The sequence below is a fragment of the Anomaloglossus baeobatrachus genome, chromosome 4 (genome assembly GCF_048569485.1).
Source record: "Anomaloglossus baeobatrachus isolate aAnoBae1 chromosome 4, aAnoBae1.hap1, whole genome shotgun sequence".
NCBI classification, from domain to species: domain Eukaryota; kingdom Metazoa; phylum Chordata; class Amphibia; order Anura; family Aromobatidae; genus Anomaloglossus; species Anomaloglossus baeobatrachus.
This window is the reverse complement of record NC_134356.1, coordinates 5,988,137-6,002,234: the sequence shown is the minus strand read 5'-3', so window position 1 is coordinate 6,002,234 and position 14,098 is coordinate 5,988,137.

The following is a 14,098-nucleotide window of genomic DNA, read 5'->3' as shown; positions in this document are numbered from 1 at the left end:
ATATTCTCACACTCCACCTCTGATATTCTCACACTCCACCTCTGATACTCTCACACTCCACCTCTGATACTCTCACACGCCACCTCTGATACTCACACTCCACCTCTGATACTCTCACACTCCACCTCTGATATTCTCACACTCCACCTCTGATACTCTCACACTCCACCTCTGATACTCTCACACTCCACCTCTGATATTCTCACACTCCACCTCTGATACTCTCACACTCCACCTCTGATACTCTCACACTCCACAGCGGGTCCGGATCCGAGCAGCCCGGCTGCTGCGGGCGTGGGGGCGGCACAAACATACCGCCAAATACTGACTCACTCAGCCACGGAGACCCTCCATGAAGACACTCCACCTCTGATACTCTCACACGCCACCTCTGATACTCTCACACTCCACCTCTGATACTCTCACACTCCACCTCTGATACTCTCACACACCACCTCTGATACTCTCACACACCACCTCTGATACTCTCACACGCCACCTCTGATACTCTCACACGCCACCTCTGATACTCTCACACGCCACCTCTGATACTCTCACACTCCACCTCTGATACTCTCACACTCCACCTCTGATACTCTCACACTCCACCTCTGATACTCTCACACGCCACCTCTGATACTCTCACACTCCACCTCTGTTATTCTCACACGCCACCTCTGATACTCTCACACTCCACCTCTGATATTCTCACACTCCACCTCTGATATTCTCACACTCCACCTCTGATACTCTCACACTCCACCTCTGATATTCTCACACTCCACCTCTGATATTCTCACACTCCACCTCTGATACTCTCACACGCCACCTCTGATACTCACACTCCACCTCTGATACTCTCACACTCCACCTCTGATACTCTCACACTCCACCTCTGATATTCTCACACTCCGCCTCTGATATTCTCACACTCCGCCTCTGATATTCTCACACTCCACCTCTGATACTCTCACACTCCACCTCTGATATTCTCACACTCCACCTCTGATACTCTCACACTCCACCTCTGATATTCTCGCACTCCACCTCTGATACTCTCACACTCCACCTCTGACATTCTCACACTCCACCTCTGATACTCTCACACGCCACCTCTGATACTCTCACACGCCACCTCTGATACTCACACTCCACCTCTGATACTCTCACACTCCACCTCTGATACTCTCACACTCCACCTCTGATATTCTCACACTCCGCCTCTGATATTCTCACACTCCACCTCTGATACTCTCACACTCCACCTCTGATATTCTCACACTCCACCTCTGATATTCTCACACTCCACCTCTGATACTCTCACACGCCACCTCTGATACTCTCACACGCCACCTCTGATACTCACACTCCACCTCTGATACTCTCACACTCCACCTCTGATACTCTCACACTCCACCTCTGATATTCTCACACTCCGCCTCTGATATTCTCGCACTCCACCTCTGATACTCACACGCCACCTCTGATATTCTCACACTCCACCTCTGATACTCTCACACTCCGATATTCTCGCACTCCACCTCTGATACTCTCACACTCCACCTCTGATATTCTCACACTCCACCTCTAATACTCTCACAAGCCACCTCTGATATTCTCACACCCCACCTCTGATATTCTCACACGCCACCTCTGATACTCACACTCCACCTCTAATATTCTCACACTCCACCTCTGATATTCTCACACTCCACCTCTGATACTCTCACACCCCACCTCTGATATTCTCACACTCCACCTCTGATACTCACACTCCACCTCTGATACTCTCACACGCCACCTCTGATACTCTCACACTCCACCTCTGATACTCTCACACTCCACCTCTGATACTCTCACACACCACCTCTGATACTCTCACACGCCACCTCTGATACTCTCACACGCCACCTCTGATACTCTCACACTCCACCTCTGATACTCACACTCCACCTCTGATACTCTCACACACCACCTCTGATACTCTCACACGCCACCTCTGATACTCTCACACGCCACCTCTGATACTCTCACACTCCACCTCTGATACTCTCACACGCCACCTCTGATACTCACACTCCACCTCTGAAAATCTCTCACACTCCACCTCTGATATTCTCACACTCCACCTCTGATACTCACACTCCACCTCTAATATTCTCACACTCCACCTCTGATATTCTCACACTCCACCTCTGATATTCTCACACTCCACCTCTGATACTCACACTCCACCTCTGATACTCTCACACTCCACCTCTGATACTCTCACATTCCACCTCTGATACTCTCACACTCCACCTCTGATACTCTCACACGCCACCTCTGATATTCTCACACTCCACCTCTGATACTCACACTCCACCTCTAATATTCTCACACTACACCTCTGATATTCTCACACTCCACCTCTGATATTCTCACACTCCACCTCTGGTACTCACACTCCACCTCTGATACTCTCACACTCCACCTCTGATACTCTCACACTCCACAGCGGGTCCGGATCCGAGCAGCCCGGCTGCTGCGGGCGTGCGGGCGGCACACACATACCGCTAAATAGTGACTCACTCATCCACGGAGACCCTCCATGAAGACACTCCACTTCTGATACTCTCACACGCCACCTCTGATACTCTCACACTCCACCTCTGATACTCTCACACTCCACCTCTGATACTCTCACACACCACCTCTGATACTCTCACACGCCACCTCTGATACTCTCACACGCCACCTCTGATACTCTCACACTCCACCTCTGATACTCTCACACTCCACCTCTGATACTCTCACACTCCACCTCTGATATTCTCACACTCCACCTCTGATACTCTCACACTCCACCTCTGATACTCTCACACGCCACCTCTGATACTCTCACACTCCACCTCTGATATTCTCACACGCCACCTCTGATACTCTCACACTCCACCTCTGATATTCTCACACTCCACCTCTGATATTCTCACACTCCACCTCTGATATTCTCACAATCCACCTCTGATATTCTCACACTCCACCTCTGATACTCTCACACTCCACCTCTGATATTCTCACACTCCGCCTCTGATATTCTCACACTCCGCCTCTGATATTCTCACACTCCGCCTCTGATATTCTCACACTCCACCTCTGATATTCTCACACTCCACCTCTGATACTCTCACACTCCACCTCTGATATTCTCACACTCCACCTCTGATACTCTCACACTCCACCTCTGATACTCTCACACTCCACCTCTGATACTCTCACACACCACCTCTGATACTCTCACACGCCACCTCTGATACTCTCACACGCCACCTCTGATACTCTCACACTCCACCTCTGATACTCTCACACTCCACCTCTGATACTCTCACACTCCACCTCTGATATTCTCACACTCCACCTCTGATACTCTCACACTCCACCTCTGATACTCTCACACGCCACCTCTGATACTCTCACACTCCACCTCTGATATTCTCACACGCCACCTCTGATACTCTCACACTCCACCTCTGATATTCTCACACTCCACCTCTGATATTCTCACACTCCACCTCTGATATTCTCACACTCCACCTCTGATATTCTCACACTCCACCTCTGATACTCTCACACTCCACCTCTGATATTCTCACACTCCGCCTCTGATATTCTCACACTCCGCCTCTGATATTCTCACACTCCGCCTCTGATATTCTCACACTCCACCTCTGATATTCTCACACTCCACCTCTGATACTCTCACATTCCACCTCTGATATTCTCACACTCCACCTCTGATACTCTCACACTCCACCTCTGATACTCTCACACTCCACCTCTGATATTCTCACACTCCGCCTCTGATATTCTCACACTCCACCTCTGATACTCTCACACTCCACCTCTGATATTCTCGCACTCCACCTCTGATACTCACACGCCACCTCTGATATTCTCACACTCCACCTCTGATACTCTCACACTCCGATATTCTCGCACTCCACCTCTGATACTCTCACACTCCACCTCTGATACTCTCACACTCCGATATTCTCGCACTCCACCTCTGATATTCTCACACTCCACCTCTGATACTCTAACACGCCACCTCTGATACTCTAACACGCCACCTCTAATATTCTCACACTCCACCTCTGATGCTCTCCCACTCCACCTCTGATACTCTCACACTCCACCTCTGATACTCTCACACGCCACCTCTGATACTCTCACACTCCACCTCTGATACTCTCACACTCCACTTCTGATACTCTCACACTCCACCTCTGATACTCTCACACTCCACCTCTGATACTCTCGCACGCCACCTCTGATATTCTCACACGCCACCTCTGATACTCTCACACTCCACCTCTGATACTCTCACACTCCAACTCTGATACTCTCACACTCCACCTCTGATACTCTCACACTCCACCTCTGATACTCTCACACTCCACCTCTGATACTCACACGCCACCTCTGATACTCTCACATTCCACCTCTGATACTCTCACACTCCACCTATGATACTCTCACACTCCACCTCTAATACTATCACACGCCACCTCTGATATTCTCACACTCCACCTCTGATATTCTCACACTCCACCTCTGATATTCTCACACTCCACCTCTGATATTCTCACATTCCACCTCTGATACTCTCACACTCCACCTCTGATATTCTCACACTCCACCTCTGATACTCTCACACTCCACCTCTGATACTCTCACACTCCACCTCTGATACTCTCACATTCCACCTATGATACTCTCACACGCCACCTCTGATACTCTCACACTCCACCTCTGATACTCTCACATTCCACCTCTGATGCTCTCACACTCCACCTCTGATATTCTCACACTCCACCTCTGATACTCTCACACTCCACCTCATACTCTCACACTCCACCTCTGATACTCTCACACGCCACCTCTGATACTCTCACACGCCACTTCGGATATTCTCACACTCCACCTCTGATACTCACACGCCACCTCTGATACTCTCACACTCCACCTCTGATACTCTCACACTCCACCTCTGATATTCTCACACTCCACCTCTGATATTCTCACACTCCACCTCTGATATTCTCACACTCCAACTCTGATATTCTCACACTCCAACTCTGATATTCTCGCACTCCACCTCTGATATTCTCGCACTCCACCTCTGATACTCTCGCACTCCACCTCTGATACTCTCACACTCCACCTCTGATACTCTCACACTCCACCTCTGATATTCTCACACTCCACGTCTGATATTCTCACACTCCACGTCTGATATTCTCACACTCCACCTCTGATATTCTCACACTCCACCTCTGATATTCTCACACTCCACCTCTGATATTCTCACACTCCACCTCTGATATTCTCACACTCCACCTCTGATACTCTCACACTCCACCTCTGATATTCTCACACTCCACCTCTAATACTCTCACACGCCACCTCTGATATTCTCACACCCCACCTCTGATATTCTCACACGCCACCTCTGATACTCACACTCCACCTCTAATATTCTCACACTCCACCTCTGATATTCTCACACTCCACCTCTGATACTCACACTCCACCTCTAATAGTCTCACACTCCACCTCTGATATTCTCACACTCCACCTCTGATACTCTCACACCCCACCTCTGATATTCTCACACTCCACCTCTGATACTCACACTCCACCTCTGATACTCTCACACTCCACCTCTGATACTCTCACACGCCACCTCTGATACTCACACTCCACCTCTGATACTCTCACACTCCACCTCTGATATTCTCACACTCCACCTCTGATACTCACACTCCACCTCTAATATTCTCACACTCCACCTCTGATATTCTCACACTCCACCTCTGATACTCTCACACTCCACCTCTGATACTCTCACACGCCACCTCTGATACTCACACTCCACCTCTGATACTCTCACACTCCACCTCTGATATTCTCACACTCCACCTCTGATACTCTCACACTCCACCTCTGATACTCTCACACTCCACCTCTGATATTCTCACACTCCACCTCTGATACTCTCACACTCCACCTCTGATACTCTCACACTCCACAGCGGGTCCGGATCCGAGCAGCCCGGCTGCTGCGGGCGTGGGGGCGGCACAAACATACCGCCAAATACTGACTCACTCAGCCACGGAGACCCTCCATGAAGACACTCCACCTCTGATACTCTCACACGCCACCTCTGATACTCTCACACTCCACCTCTGATACTCTCACACTCCACCTCTGATACTCTCACACACCACCTCTGATACTCTCACACACCACCTCTGATACTCTCACACGCCACCTCTGATACTCTCACACGCCACCTCTGATACTCTCACACGCCACCTCTGATACTCTCACACTCCACCTCTGATACTCTCACACTCCACCTCTGATACTCTCACACTCCACCTCTGATACTCTCACACGCCACCTCTGATACTCTCACACTCCACCTCTGATATTCTCACACGCCACCTCTGATACTCTCACACTCCACCTCTGATATTCTCACACTCCACCTCTGATATTCTCACACTCCACCTCTGATACTCTCACACTCCACCTCTGATATTCTCACACTCCACCTCTGATATTCTCACACTCCACCTCTGATACTCTTACACGCCACCTCTGATACTCACACTCCACCTCTGATACTCTCACACTCCACCTCTGATACTCTCACACTCCACCTCTGATATTCTCACACTCCGCCTCTGATATTCTCACACTCCACCTCTGATACTCTCACACTCCACCTCTGATATTCTCACACTCCACCTCTGATACTCTCACACGCCACCTCTGATACTCTCACACGCCACCTCTGATACTCACACTCCACCTCTGATACTCTCACACTCCACCTCTGATATTCTCACACTCCACCTCTGATATTCTCACACTCCACCTCTGATACTCTCACACTCCACCTCTGATATTCTCACACTCCACCTCTGATATTCTCACACTCCACCTCTGATACTCTTACACGCCACCTCTGATACTCACACTCCACCTCTGATACTCTCACACTCCACCTCTGATACTCTCACACGCCACCTCTGATACTCTCACACGCCACCTCTGATACTCACACTCCACCTCTGATACTCTCACACTCCACCTCTGATACTCTCACACTCCACCTCTGATATTCTCACACTCCGCCTCTGATATTCTCACACTCCACCTCTGATACTCTCACACTCCACCTCTGATATTCTCACACTCCACCTCTGATATTCTCACACTCCACCTCTGATACTCTCACACGCCACCTCTGATACTCTCACACGCCACCTCTGATACTCACACTCCACCTCTGATACTCTCACACTCCACCTCTGATACTCTCACACTCCACCTCTGATATTCTCACACTCCGCCTCTGATATTCTCGCACTCCACCTCTGATACTCACACGCCACCTCTGATATTCTCACACTCCACCTCTGATACTCTCACACTCCGATATTCTCGCACTCCACCTCTGATACTCTCACACTCCACCTCTGATATTCTCACACTCCACCTCTAATACTCTCACACGCCACCTCTGATATTCTCACACCCCACCTCTGATATTCTCACACGCCACCTCTGATACTCACACTCCACCTCTAATATTCTCACACTCCACCTCTGATATTCTCACACTCCACCTCTGATACTCTCACACCCCACCTCTGATATTCTCACACTCCACCTCTGATACTCACACTCCACCTCTGATACTCTCACACGCCACCTCTGATACTCTCACACTCCACCTCTGATACTCTCACACTCCACCTCTGATACTCTCACACACCACCTCTGATACTCTCACACGCCACCTCTGATACTCTCACACGCCACCTCTGATACTCTCACACTCCACCTCTGATACTCACACTCCACCTCTGATACTCTCACACACCACCTCTGATACTCTCACACGCCACCTCTGATACTCTCACACGCCACCTCTGATACTCTCACACTCCACCTCTGATACTCTCACACGCCACCTCTGATACTCACACACTCCACCTCTGATATTCTCACACTCCACCTCTGATACTCACACTCCACCTCTAATATTCTCACACTCCACCTCTGATATTCTCACACTCCACCTCTGATATTCTCACACTCCACCTCTGATACTCACACTCCACCTCTGATACTCTCACACTCCACCTCTGATACTCTCACATTCCACCTCTGATACTCTCACACTCCACCTCTGATACTCTCACACGCCACCTCTGATATTCTCACACTCCACCTCTGATACTCACACTCCACCTCTAATATTCTCACACTACACCTCTGATATTCTCACACTCCACCTCTGATATTCTCACACTCCACCTCTGGTTCTCACACTCCACCTCTGATACTCTCACACTCCACCTCTGATACTCTCACACTCCACAGCGGGTCCGGATCCGAGCAGCCCGGCTGCTGCGGGCGTGGGGGCGGCACAAACATACCGCCAAATACTGACTCACTCAGCCACGGAGACCCTCCATGAAGACACTCCACCTCTGATACTCTCACACGCCACCTCTGATACTCTCACACTCCACCTCTGATACTCTCACACTCCACCTCTGATACTCTCACACACCACCTCTGATACTCTCACACACCACCTCTGATACTCTCACACGCCACCTCTGATACTCTCACACGCCACCTCTGATACTCTCACACGCCACCTCTGATACTCTCACACTCCACCTCTGATACTCTCACACTCCACCTCTGATACTCTCACACTCCACCTCTGATACTCTCACACGCCACCTCTGATACTCTCACACTCCACCTCTGTTATTCTCACACGCCACCTCTGATACTCTCACACTCCACCTCTGATATTCTCACACTCCACCTCTGATATTCTCACACTCCACCTCTGATACTCTCACACTCCACCTCTGATATTCTCACACTCCACCTCTGATATTCTCACACTCCACCTCTGATACTCTCACACGCCACCTCTGATACTCACACTCCACCTCTGATACTCTCACACTCCACCTCTGATACTCTCACACTCCACCTCTGATATTCTCACACTCCGCCTCTGATATTCTCACACTCCACCTCTGATACTCTCACACTCCACCTCTGATATTCTCACACTCCACCTCTGATACTCTCACACTCCACCTCTGATATTCTCGCACTCCACCTCTGATACTCTCACACTCCACCTCTGATATTCTCACACTCCACCTCTGATACTCTCACACGCCACCTCTGATACTCTCACACTCCACCTCTGATATTCTCACACTCCGCCTCTGATATTCTCACACTCCACCTCTGATACTCTCACACTCCACCTCTGATATTCTCACACTCCACCTCTGATATTCTCACACTCCACCTCTGATACTCTCACACGCCACCTCTGATACTCTCACACGCCACCTCTGATACTCACACTCCACCTCTGATACTCTCACACTCCACCTCTGATACTCTCACACTCCACCTCTGATATTCTCACACTCCGCCTCTGATATTCTCGCACTCCACCTCTGATACTCACACGCCACCTCTGATATTCTCACACTCCACCTCTGATACTCTCACACTCCGATATTCTCGCACTCCACCTCTGATACTCTCACACTCCACCTCTGATATTCTCACACTCCACCTCTAATACTCTCACACGCCACCTCTGATATTCTCACACCCCACCTCTGATATTCTCACACGCCACCTCTGATACTCACACTCCACCTCTGATATTCTCACACTCCACCTCTGATATTCTCACACTCCACCTCTGATACTCTCACACGCCACCTCTGATACTCTCACACGCCACCTCTGATACTCACACTCCACCTCTGATACTCTCACACTCCACCTCTGATACTCTCACACTCCACCTCTGATATTCTCACACTCCGCCTCTGATATTCTCGCACTCCACCTCTGATACTCACACGCCACCTCTGATATTCTCACACTCCACCTCTGATACTCTCACACTCCGATATTCTCGCACTCCACCTCTGATACTCTCACACTCCACCTCTGATATTCTCACACTCCACCTCTAATACTCTCACACGCCACCTCTGATATTCTCACACCCCACCTCTGATATTCTCACACGCCACCTCTGATACTCACACTCCACCTCTAATATTCTCACACTCCACCTCTGATATTCTCACACTCCACCTCTGATACTCTCACACCCCACCTCTGATATTCTCACACTCCACCTCTGATACTCACACTCCACCTCTGATACTCTCACACGCCACCTCTGATACTCTCACACTCCACCTCTGATACTCTCACACTCCACCTCTGATACTCTCACACACCACCTCTGATACTCTCACACGCCACCTCTGATACTCTCACACGCCACCTCTGATACTCTCACACTCCACCTCTGATACTCACACTCCACCTCTGATACTCTCACACACCACCTCTGATACTCTCACACGCCACCTCTGATACTCTCACACGCCACCTCTGATACTCTCACACTCCACCTCTGATACTCTCACACGCCACCTCTGATACTCACACTCCACCTCTGAAAATCTCTCACACTCCACCTCTGATATTCTCACACTCCACCTCTGATACTCACACTCCACCTCTAATATTCTCACACTCCACCTCTGATATTCTCACACTCCACCTCTGATATTCTCACACTCCACCTCTGATACTCACACTCCACCTCTGATACTCTCACACTCCACCTCTGATACTCTCACATTCCACCTCTGATACTCTCACACTCCACCTCTGATACTCTCACACGCCACCTCTGATATTCTCACACTCCACCTCTGATACTCACACTCCACCTCTAATATTCTCACACTACACCTCTGATATTCTCACACTCCACCTCTGATATTCTCACACTCCACCTCTGGTACTCACACTCCACCTCTGATACTCTCACACTCCACCTCTGATACTCTCACACTCCACAGCGGGTCCGGATCCGAGCAGCCCGGCTGCTGCGGGCGTGCGGGCGGCACACACATACCGCTAAATAGTGACTCACTCATCCACGGAGACCCTCCATGAAGACACTCCACTTCTGATACTCTCACACGCCACCTCTGATACTCTCACACTCCACCTCTGATACTCTCACACTCCACCTCTGATACTCTCACACACCACCTCTGATACTCTCACACGCCACCTCTGATACTCTCACACGCCACCTCTGATACTCTCACACTCCACCTCTGATACTCTCACACTCCACCTCTGATACTCTCACACTCCACCTCTGATATTCTCACACTCCACCTCTGATACTCTCACACTCCACCTCTGATACTCTCACACGCCACCTCTGATACTCTCACACTCCACCTCTGATATTCTCACACGCCACCTCTGATACTCTCACACTCCACCTCTGATATTCTCACACTCCACCTCTGATATTCTCACACTCCACCTCTGATATTCTCACAATCCACCTCTGATATTCTCACACTCCACCTCTGATACTCTCACACTCCACCTCTGATATTCTCACACTCCGCCTCTGATATTCTCACACTCCGCCTCTGATATTCTCACACTCCGCCTCTGATATTCTCACACTCCACCTCTGATATTCTCACACTCCACCTCTGATACTCTCACACTCCACCTCTGATATTCTCACACTCCACCTCTGATACTCTCACACTCCACCTCTGATACTCTCACACTCCACCTCTGATACTCTCACACACCACCTCTGATACTCTCACACGCCACCTCTGATACTCTCACACGCCACCTCTGATACTCTCACACTCCACCTCTGATACTCTCACACTCCACCTCTGATACTCTCACACTCCACCTCTGATATTCTCACACTCCACCTCTGATACTCTCACACTCCACCTCTGATACTCTCACACGCCACCTCTGATACTCTCACACTCCACCTCTGATATTCTCACACGCCACCTCTGATACTCTCACACTCCACCTCTGATATTCTCACACTCCACCTCTGATATTCTCACACTCCACCTCTGATATTCTCACACTCCACCTCTGATATTCTCACACTCCACCTCTGATACTCTCACACTCCACCTCTGATATTCTCACACTCCGCCTCTGATATTCTCACACTCCGCCTCTGATATTCTCACACTCCGCCTCTGATATTCTCACACTCCACCTCTGATATTCTCACACTCCACCTCTGATACTCTCACATTCCACCTCTGATATTCTCACACTCCACCTCTGATACTCTCACACTCCACCTCTGATACTCTCACACTCCACCTCTGATATTCTCACACTCCGCCTCTGATATTCTCACACTCCACCTCTGATACTCTCACACTCCACCTCTGATATTCTCGCACTCCACCTCTGATACTCACACGCCACCTCTGATATTCTCACACTCCACCTCTGATACTCTCACACTCCGATATTCTCGCACTCCACCTCTGATACTCTCACACTCCACCTCTGATACTCTCACACTCCGATATTCTCGCACTCCACCTCTGATATTCTCACACTCCACCTCTGATACTCTAACACGCCACCTCTGATACTCTAACACGCCACCTCTAATATTCTCACACTCCACCTCTGATGCTCTCCCACTCCACCTCTGATACTCTCACACTCCACCTCTGATACTCTCACACGCCACCTCTGATACTCTCACACTCCACCTCTGATACTCTCACACTCCACTTCTGATACTCTCACACTCCACCTCTGATACTCTCACACTCCACCTCTGATACTCTCGCACGCCACCTCTGATATTCTCACACGCCACCTCTGATACTCTCACACTCCACCTCTGATACTCTCACACTCCACCTCTGATACTCTCACACTCCACCTCTGATACTCTCACACTCCACCTCTGATACTCTCACACTCCACCTCTGATACTCACACGCCACCTCTGATACTCTCACATTCCACCTCTGATACTCTCACACTCCACCTATGATACTCTCACACTCCACCTCTAATACTATCACACGCCACCTCTGATATTCTCACACTCCACCTCTGATATTCTCACACTCCACCTCTGATATTCTCACACTCCACCTCTGATATTCTCACATTCCACCTCTGATACTCTCACACTCCACCTCTGATATTCTCACACTCCACCTCTGATACTCTCACACGCCACCTCTGATACTCTCACACGCCACCTCTGATACTCACACTCCACCTCTGATACTCTCACACTCCACCTCTGATATTCTCACACTCCACCTCTGATATTCTCACACTCCACCTCTGATACTCTCACACTCCACCTCTGATATTCTCACACTCCACCTCTGATATTCTCACACTCCACCTCTGATACTCTTACACGCCACCTCTGATACTCACACTCCACCTCTGATACTCTCACACTCCACCTCTGATACTCTCACACGCCACCTCTGATACTCTCACACGCCACCTCTGATACTCACACTCCACCTCTGATACTCTCACACTCCACCTCTGATACTCTCACACTCCACCTCTGATATTCTCACACTCCGCCTCTGATATTCTCACACTCCACCTCTGATACTCTCACACTCCACCTCTGATATTCTCACACTCCACCTCTGATATTCTCACACTCCACCTCTGATACTCTCACACGCCACCTCTGATACTCTCACACGCCACCTCTGATACTCACACTCCACCTCTGATACTCTCACACTCCACCTCTGATACTCTCACACTCCACCTCTGATATTCTCACACTCCGCCTCTGATATTCTCGCACTCCACCTCTGATACTCACACGCCACCTCTGATATTCTCACACTCCACCTCTGATACTCTCACACTCCGATATTCTCGCACTCCACCTCTGATACTCTCACACTCCACCTCTGATATTCTCACACTCCACCTCTAATACTCTCACACGCCACCTCTGATATTCTCACACCCCACCTCTGATATTCTCACACGCCACCTCTGATACTCACACTCCACCTCTAATATTCTCACACTCCACCTCTGATATTCTCACACTCCACCTCTGATACTCTCACACCCCACCTCTGATATTCTC